Genomic DNA, 9,155 nt, shown 5'->3' on the forward strand with positions numbered 1-9,155 from the left:
AGAGTTCTAGCCGCACCAGGAAACCCTTTTCGGAGAAACACAATGCACGATGAGGGTAAGGCCGGCCCCTTGGGTTGGTTGAGTGGAGAAAGAGTGGGGAAATGTTGCAGAGCAACAACTGACAGTGGTGAGCAGAAGGAGGCGAAGATAGGTTAGGGAACAGGGCGGGTTGAATGCAGACATAATTTGGTAAGTCAGTAAGTCAGTAATTCAGTTTTCTCCTTCATTTTGCATCAGAAAACGGTGCACCAAGCCTGGAAGTAATGCAATACCAGTCCGATCTGCAGAGCAGACGTAGCAAGCCCAGTTTCCGGCTCCCAGCTCTAAAAATCTATTTAATATAGAGGACGTATCAGATATTAAACTGATTAGAACAGATTGTTTTTTTTCAATCCAAATCCTACCCATATCCATACCTGACCATTCGCCTTCTCAAGGACAGACCAAGGATTGTAACGTGAACCCAGACCAAGGCCAAAAAGCCAGACCAGTGAACACAATAAATCCTACCTAAAAAGCCTAAGAAGCGATCCTACACAAACCCCATTCCATCTATTCTCCTTCTCAAACCCAGTCAAAGCCCAAAAACAGACCAGAGAACACTTGATCTTAGCCAAAAGGCCAAGAAGCAATAAACTTTTATCTCCTCTGCTTAACGGACAGCCTGAGGCTACACCTATACAGTGAAAGTGCAACAATTGATAAGAAACATGGAAACAGTTGTATTCCATGAAAATTCACTTAACAAAGTCATCTTTCAAGATTTGTCTTCGAAATGGCTCGTTTCCTGCCTCAGCGCAGTGTGCTCTCTGCATTGTGCTTCTCTGGCACTGAAAATGCGATTCCGCAAGTCTCAGCGCTCTACGAGCAAGGGAAAGCGGTTTTTCAGACAAACATATTTGTGCAACTGAATGGGGCAGTTTTCTTTGACTTTTTTCACATGTTTGGGGTCAACTATGATATGAAATGTGATTGTTTACTTTAAAATGCCAAAATTCTTAAGAAACATAGGAAAGTCATAAAAAACATGAATTTTGATATGAAATATGATTTTTTATATTAAAGTGCAAAAATTCATAAGAAACATTGAAACAGTGATATTCCATGAAAATTCACTTGACGAAGTCAACTTTCATCATTTTTCATCGAACTGGCTCGTTTCCTGCCTCAGCGCAGTGTGCTCTCTGCATTGTGCTTCTCTGGCACTGAAAATGCGATTCAGCAAGTCTCAGCGTTCTATGAGCAAGGGAAAGCGGTTTTTCAGACAAACATATGTGTGCAGCTGAATGGGGAAGTTTTCTTTGAATATTTTCACGTTTGGTATCAATTATGATATGAAATGTGATTGTGTACTTTAAAATGCCAAAATTCTTAAGAAACATAGGAAAGTGATAAATATATGAATTTTGGTATTTTTAGTTTTCTTAAGGCCAGACCAAGGATTGTAACGTGAGGGCGGGAACAGGGTGGGATGAATGCAGACATAATTTGGTAAGTAAGTAAGTCAGTAAGTCAGTAATTCAGTAATTTTTTCTCTTTCATTTTACATCAGAAAATGATGCACCAAGCCTGGAAGTAATGCAATACCAGGCCGATCTGCAGAGCGGGCGTAGCAAGCCCCTATTAAGCCTCCCAGCTCTAAAAATCTGTTTAATATAGAGTACGTATCAGATATTAAACTGACATAAACAGATTTTTTTTTTTTTCAATCCAAATCCTACCCATATCCATACCTAACCATTCGCCTTCTCAAGGCCAGACTAAGGATTGTAACGTGAACCCAGACCAAGACCAAAAAGCCAGACCAGTGAACACAATAGATCCTATCTAAAAAGTGATCCTACACAAACCCCATTCCATCTATTCTCCTTCTCAAACCCAGTCAAAGCCCAAAACCAGACCAGAGAACACTTGATCTTAGCCAAAAGGCCAAGAAGCAATAAACGTTTATCACCTCTGTTTAATGGACAGCCTCAGGCCAAACCTATACAGGCATGCATAAAGTCACATAACCAAATAAGACACAACTACTGGAAAATACCCATTTAACATGGAAGCATACACAGCTTTACCAGAGCAAAGCTCATAAAAAAACATCAAACTCATTGATGTTCCTAACCACAGAAAGCTTTAGAAAAAAGGCAAAAGATTTATGCATGACTCAAGTGAAAACAAAGATAAAAAAAAGAAAAAAGGTCAGCAGCATCAGGAAACCCTTATCGGAGAAACACAATGCTCGATGATGGTAAGGCCGGCCCCTTGGATGGGTTGAGTGGAGAAAGAGTGGGGAAAGGTTGAAGAGCAACAACTGACAGTGGTGAGCAGAAGGAGGCGAAGATAGGTTAGGGAACAGGGCGGGTTGAATGAAGACATAATTTGGTAAGTAAGTAAGTCAGTAATTCAGCAAATTTTTCTCCTTCATTTTGCATCATAAAACGGTGTACCAAGCCTGGAACTAATGCAATACCAGGCCGATCTGCAGAGTGGGTGTAGCAAGCCCCTTTTCCGCCTCCCAGCTCTAAAAATCTGTTTAATATAGAGTACGTATCAGATATTAAACTGACAAAAACAGATTTTTTTTTTTTTTCAAACCAAATCCTACCCATAACCATTTGCCTTCTCAAGGCCAGACTAAGGATTGTAACGTGAACCCAGACCAAGGCCAAAAAGCCAGATCAGTGAACACAATTGAGCCTAACTAAAAAGCCTAAGAAGCCATCCTACACAAAACCCATTCCATCTATTCTCCTTCTCAAACCCAGTCAAAGCCCAAAACCAGACCAGAGAACACTTGATCTTAGCCAAAAGGCCAAGAAGCAATAAAGTTTTATCTCCTCTGCTTAACGGACAGCCTGAGGCTACAGTGAAAGTGCAACAATTGATAAGAAACATGGAAACAGTTGTATTCCATGAAAATTCACTTAACAAAGTCATCTTTCAAGATTTGTCTTCGAAATGGCTCGTGTCCTGCCTCAGCACACTGTGTTCTCTGCATTGTGCTTCTCTGGCGCTGAAAATGCGATTCTGCAAGTCTCAGCGCTCTTCGAGCATGGTAGAGCAGTTGTTCCGACAAACGCATGTGTGCAGCTTAAAGGGTCAGTTTTCTTTGACTTTTTTCACATGTTTGGGGTCAACTATGATATGAAATGTGATTGTTTACTTTAAAATGCCAAAATTCATGAGAAACATAGGAAAGTCATAAAAATTATGAATTTTTATATGAAATATGAATTTTTTCATCAAAGTCCAAAAATTCATAAGAAACATGGAAAAAGTGATATTCCATGAAAACTCACTTGACAAAGTCAACTTTCATCATTTTTCATCGAACTGGCTGGTTTCCGGCCTCAGCGCAGTGTGCTCTCTGCATGCTGCTTCTCTGGCGCTGAAGATGCGATTCCGCAATTGTCAGTGCCCTAAGAGCAAGGGAAAGCGGTTTTTCAGACAAACATAGGTGTGCAGCTGAATGGGGAAGTTTTCTTTGAATATTTTCACGTTTGTTATCAATTATGATATGAAATGTGATTGTGTACTTTAAAATGCCAAAATTCTTAAGAAACATAGGAAAGTGATAAATATATGAATTTTGGTATTTTTAGTTTTCTTAAGGCCAGACTAAGGATTGTAACGTGAACCCAGACCAAGGCCAAGAAGCCAGACCAGTGAACACAATAGATTCTTGCAAAAAAGCCTGAGAAGCGATCCTACACAAACCCCATTCCATCTATTCTCCTTCTCAAACCCAGTCCAAGCCCAAAACCAGATCAGAGAACACTTGATCATAGCCAATAGGCCAAGAAACAATAAACTTTTATCCCCTCTGCTTAACGGACAGCCTCAGGCCACGCCTATACAAGCATGCATAAAGTCACATAACCAAATAAGACCCAACTCCTGGAAACTACCCATTCAACATTGAAGCTTACACAGCTTTGCCAGTGCAAAGCTCACAAAAATACATCAAACTCATTGATGTTCCTCGCCACAGAAATCTTTAGTAAATGGCGAAAGATTTCCGCGTAACTTAAACGAAACCAGATCTATGAAGAAAAGAAGGGATAGCAGCACCAGGAAACCCTTGTCAGAGAAACACAATGCTTGATGAGGGTAAGGCCAGCCCCTTGGGTGGGTTGAGTGGAGAAAGGGTGGGGAAATGTTGCAGAGCAACAACTGACAGTGGTGAGCAGAAGGAGGCGAAGATAGGTTAGGGAACAGGGCGGGTTGAATGCAGACATAATTTGGTAAGTAAGTAAGTCATTAAGTCAGTAAGTCAGTAATTCAGCAAATTTTTCTCCTTCATTTTGCATCAGAAAACAGTGTACCAAGCCTGGAACTAATGCAATACCAGGCCAATCTGCAGAGCGGACGTAGCAAGCCCCTATTAAGCCTCCCAGCTCTTAAAATCTGTTTAATATAGAGTATGTATCAGATATTAAACTGATAAAAACAGATTTTTTTTTTTTTCAATCCAAATCCTACCCATATTCATACCTAACCATTTGCCTTCTCAAGGCCAGACTAAGGATTGTAACGTGAACCCAGACCAAGGCCAAAAAGCCAGACCAGTGAACAGAATAGATCCTAGCTAAAAAGCCTGAGAAGTGATCCTACACAAACCCCATTCCATCTATTCTCTTTCTCAAACCCAGTCAAAGCCCAAAAACAGACCAGAGAAAACTTGATATTAGCCATAACGTCAAGAAAGAATAAACTTTTATCTCCTCTGCTTAACGGACAGCCTGAGGCTACAGTGAAAGTGCAACAATTGATAAGAAACATGGAAACAGTTGTATTCCATGAAAATTCACTTAACAAAGTCATCTTTCAAGATTTGTCTTCGAAATGGCTCGTTTCCTGCCTCAGCGCACTGTGATCTCTGCATTGTGCATCTCTGGCGCTGAAAATGCGATTCTGCAAGTCTCAGCGCTCTTCGAGCAAGGGAAAGCGGTTTTTCAGACAAACATATGTGTGCAGCTGAATGGGGCAGTTTTCTTTGACTTTTGTCACATGTTTGGGGTCAACTATGATATGAAATGTGATTGTTTACTTTAAAATGCCAAAATTCATGAGAAACATATGAAAGTCATAAAAATTATGAATTTTGATATGAAATATGATTTTTTTCATCAAAGTGCAAAAATTCTTAAGAAACATGGAAAAAGTGCTATTCCATAAAACTTCACTTGACAAAGTCAATTTTCATCATGTTTCATCTAACTGGCTCGTTTCCTGCCTCAGCACGGTGAGCTCTCTGCATTGTGCTTCTCTGGCACTGAAAATGCGATTCCGCAAGTCTCAGCGCTCTACGAGCAAGGGAAAGCGGTTTTTCAGACAAACGCATGTGTGCAGCTGAATGGGGCAGTTTTCTTTGACTTTTTTCACATTTGGGGTCGACTATGATATGAAATGTGATTATTTACTTTAAAATGCCAAAATTCATGAGAAACATAGGAAAGTCATAAAAATTATGAATTTTGATATGAAATATGATTTTTTTCATCAAAGTGCAGAAATTCATCATAAACATGGAAAAAGTGATATTCCATGAAAATTCACTTGACAAAGTCAACTTTCATCATTTTTCATCGAACTGGCTCTTTCTCTGCCTCAGCGTAGTGTCCTCTCTGCATTGTGCTTCTCTGGCGCTGAAAATGCGATTCCGCAAGTCTCAGCGCTCTACGAGCAAGGGAAAGCGGTTATTCAGACAAACATATGTGTGCAGCTGAATGGGGCAGTTTTCTTTGACTTTTTTCACGTTTGCGGTCAACTGTGATATGAAATGTGATTGTTTACTTTAAAATGCCTAAATTCTAAAGAAACAGGAAAGTCACAAAAAATATGAATTTTGATATGAAATATGATTTTTTATATCAATCTGCAAAAATTCATAAGAAACATGGGAAAAGTGATATTCCAGGAAAATTCACTTGACAAAGTCAACTTTCATCATTTTTCATCGAACTGGCTCGTTTCCTGCCTCAGCGCGGTGAGCTCTCTGCATTGTGCTTCTCTGGCGCTGAAAATGCGATTCTGCAAGTCTCAGCGCTCTACGAGCAAGGGAAAGTGGTTTTTCAGACAAACATATGTGTGCAGCTGAAAGGGGAAGTTTTCTTTGAATATTTTCACGTTTTTTATCAATTATGATATGAAATGTGATTGTTTACTTTAAAATGCCAAAATTCTTAATAAACATAAGAAAGTGTTAAATATATGAATTTAGGTATTTTTAGTTTTCTTAAGGCCAGACTAAGGATTGTAACGTGAACCCAGACCATGGCCATGAAGCCAGACCAGTATTCACAATAGATTCTTGCAAAAAAGCCTGAGAAGTGATCCTTCACAAACCCCATTCCATCTATTCTCCTTCTCAAACCCAGTCCAAGCCCAAAACCAGATCAGAGAATACTTGATCTTAGCCAAAAGGCCAAGAAACAATAAACTTTTATCCCCTCTGCTTAACGGACAGCCTCAGGCCACACCTATACAAGCATGCATAAAGTCACATAACCAAATAAGAACCAACTGCTGGAAACTACCCATTCAACATTGAAGATTACACAACTTTGCTAGAGCAAAGCTAACAAAAATACATCAAACTCATTGATGTTGCTCACAACAGAAATCTTTAGTAAAAAGCAAAAGCTTTATGCATGACTTAAAAGAAACCAGATCTATAAAGACAAAAAGGGCCAGCAGCACCAGGAAACCCTTGTCGGAGAAACACAATGCTCGATGAGGGTAAAGCCGGCCCCTTGGGCTGGTTTAGTGGAGAATGGGTGGGGAAAGGTTGACAAGCAACAACTGACAGTGGTGAGCAGAAGGAGGTGAAGATAGGCTAGGCAACAGGGCAGGATGAATGCAGACATAATTTTGTAAGTCAGTAAGTCAGTAATTCAGTAATTTTTTCTCCTTCATTTTACATCAGAAAACGGTGCACCAAGCCTGGAAGTAATGCAATACCAGGCCGATCTGCAGAGCGGGCGTAGCAAGCTCCTATTAAGCCTCCCAGCTCTTAAAATCTGTTTAATATAGAGTACGTATCAGATATTAAACTGACAAAAACAGATTTTTTTTTTTTTCAATCCAAATCCTACCCATATCCATACCTAACCATGCGCCTTCTCAAGGCCAGACTAAGGATTATAACGTGAACCCAGACCAAGGGCAAAAAGCCAGACCAGTGAACAGAATTGATCCTAGCTAAAAAGCCTGAGAAGCGATCCTACACAAACCCCATTCCATCTATTCTCTTTCTCAAACCCAGTCAAAGCCCAAAACCAGACCAGAGAACATTTGATCTTAGCCAAACGGCCAAGAAGCAATAAACTTTTATCACCTCTGTTTAATAGACAGCCTCCGGCCAAACCTATACAGGCATGCATAAAGTCAGATAACCAATTAAGACCCAACTACTGGAAACAACCCACTTAACATTGAAGCATACACAGCTTTACCTGAGCAAAGCTTATAAAAAAACATCAAACTCATTGACGTTCCTCAACACAAAAATCTTTAGCAAAAGGCGATAGACTTATACTTAACTCAAGAGAAAACAAAAAGAAAAAGAAAAAAAGGTTAGCAGCACCAGGAAACCCTTGTTGGAGAAACACAATGCTCGATGAGGGTAAGGCCGGCCCCTTGGGTGGGTTGAGTGGAGAAAGGGTGGGGAAAGGTTGAAGAGCAACAACTGACAGTGGTGAGCAGAAGGAGGCGAAGATAGGTTAGGGAACAGGGCTGGTTGAATGCAGACATAATTTGGTAAGTAAGTAAGTCAGTAAGTCAGTAATTCATTAATTTTTTCTCTATTTTACATCAGAAAACGGTGCTCCAAGCCTGGAAGTAATGCAATACCAGGCCGATCTGCAGAGCGGATGTAGCAAGCCCCTTTTCTGGTTCCCAGCTCAAAAAATCTGTTTGATATAGAGGACGGGTCAGATATTAAACAGATAAGAACAGATTTTTTTTTTCAATCCAAATCCTACCCATATCCATACCTAACCATTCGCCTTCTCAAGGCCAGACTAAGGATTGTAACGTGAACCCAGACCAAGGGCAAAAAGCCAGACCAGTCAACACAATAGATCTTAGCTAAAAAGCCTGAGAAGCGATCCTACACAAACCCCATTCCATCTATTCTCCTTCTCAAACCCAGTCAAAGCCCAAAACCAGATCAGAGAACACTTGATCTTAGCCAAAAGGCCAAGAAACAATAAACTTTTATCCCCTCTGCTTAACAGACAGCCTCAGGCCACACCTATACAAGCATACATAAAGTCACATAACCAAATAAGACCCAACTGCTGGAAACTACCCATTCAACATTGAAGCATACACAGCTTTGCCAGAGCAAAGCTCACAAAAATACATCAAACTCATTGATGTTCCTCCACACGGAAATCTTTAGTAAAAGGCGAAAGATTTATGCGTGACTTAAAAGAAACCAGATCTATAAAGTAAAACAGGCTAGCAGCACCAAGAAACCCTTTTCGGAGAAACACAATGCTCGATGAGGGTAAGGCCGGCCCCTTGGGTTGGTTGAGTGGAGAAAGGGTGGGGAAAGGTTGACAAGGAACAACTGACAGTGGTGAGCAGAAGGAGGCGAAGATAGGCTAGGGAACAGGGCGGGATGAATGAAGACATAATTTGGTAAATCAGTAAGTCATTAATTCAGTAATTTTTTCTCCTTCATTTTACATCAGAAAACGGTGCACCAAGCCTGGAAGTAATGCAATACCAGGCCGATCTGCAGAGCGGGCGTAGAAAGCCCCTTTTCCGCCTCCCAGCTCTAAAAATCTGTTTAATATAGATTACGAATCAGATATTAAACTGACAAGAACAGATTTTATTTTTTTCAATCCAAATCCTACCCATAACCATTCGCCTTCTCAAAGCCAGACTAAGGATTGTAATGTGAATCCAGACCAAGGCCAAAAAGCCAGACCAGTGAACACAATTGATCCTAGCTAAAAAGCCTAAGAAGCGATCCTACACAAACCCCATTCCATCTATTCTTTTTCTCAAACCCAGTCAAAGCCCAAAAACAGACCAGAGAACACTTAATCTTAGCCATAAGGTCAAGAAAGAATAAACTTTTAATCTTCTCTGCTTAACGGACAGCATCAGGCCACACCTATACAAGAATGCATAAAGTCACA

At 40.4% G+C, this 9,155-nt stretch overlaps 3 non-coding genes and 6 pseudogenes across 3 annotated transcripts; all 9 read right to left on the reverse strand.

The window, feature by feature from the left end:
• Nucleotides 1-238: 238 nt before the first annotated feature.
• Nucleotides 239-404, reverse strand: LOC131367427 (U2 spliceosomal RNA; annotated as a pseudogene).
• Nucleotides 405-1,553: 1,149 nt separating this feature from the next.
• On the reverse strand, nt 1,554-1,721 carry LOC131367415 (U2 spliceosomal RNA; annotated as a pseudogene).
• Nucleotides 1,722-2,433: 712 nt separating this feature from the next.
• LOC131367426 (U2 spliceosomal RNA) lies at nt 2,434-2,639 on the reverse strand (annotated as a pseudogene).
• Nucleotides 2,640-3,928: 1,289 nt separating this feature from the next.
• LOC131367420 (U5 spliceosomal RNA) lies at nt 3,929-4,043 on the reverse strand. The gene has a single exon (XR_009206939.1). It is a non-coding gene; the product is annotated as a U5 spliceosomal RNA (small nuclear RNA).
• Nucleotides 4,044-4,311: 268 nt separating this feature from the next.
• Nucleotides 4,312-4,479, reverse strand: LOC131367414 (U2 spliceosomal RNA; annotated as a pseudogene).
• Nucleotides 4,480-6,559: 2,080 nt separating this feature from the next.
• LOC131367421 (U5 spliceosomal RNA) lies at nt 6,560-6,674 on the reverse strand. The gene has a single exon (XR_009206940.1). It is a non-coding gene; the product is annotated as a U5 spliceosomal RNA (small nuclear RNA).
• Nucleotides 6,675-6,926: 252 nt separating this feature from the next.
• LOC131367413 (U2 spliceosomal RNA) lies at nt 6,927-7,094 on the reverse strand (annotated as a pseudogene).
• Nucleotides 7,095-8,334: 1,240 nt separating this feature from the next.
• Nucleotides 8,335-8,449, reverse strand: LOC131367419 (U5 spliceosomal RNA). Its single transcript, XR_009206938.1, has one exon. It is a non-coding gene; the product is annotated as a U5 spliceosomal RNA (small nuclear RNA).
• Nucleotides 8,450-8,700: 251 nt separating this feature from the next.
• On the reverse strand, nt 8,701-8,867 carry LOC131367428 (U2 spliceosomal RNA; annotated as a pseudogene).
• Nucleotides 8,868-9,155: the final 288 nt, after the last annotated feature.

The sequence above is a fragment of the Hemibagrus wyckioides genome, linkage group LG16 (genome assembly GCF_019097595.1).
Source record: "Hemibagrus wyckioides isolate EC202008001 linkage group LG16, SWU_Hwy_1.0, whole genome shotgun sequence".
Lineage (NCBI taxonomy): Eukaryota > Metazoa > Chordata > Actinopteri > Siluriformes > Bagridae > Hemibagrus > Hemibagrus wyckioides.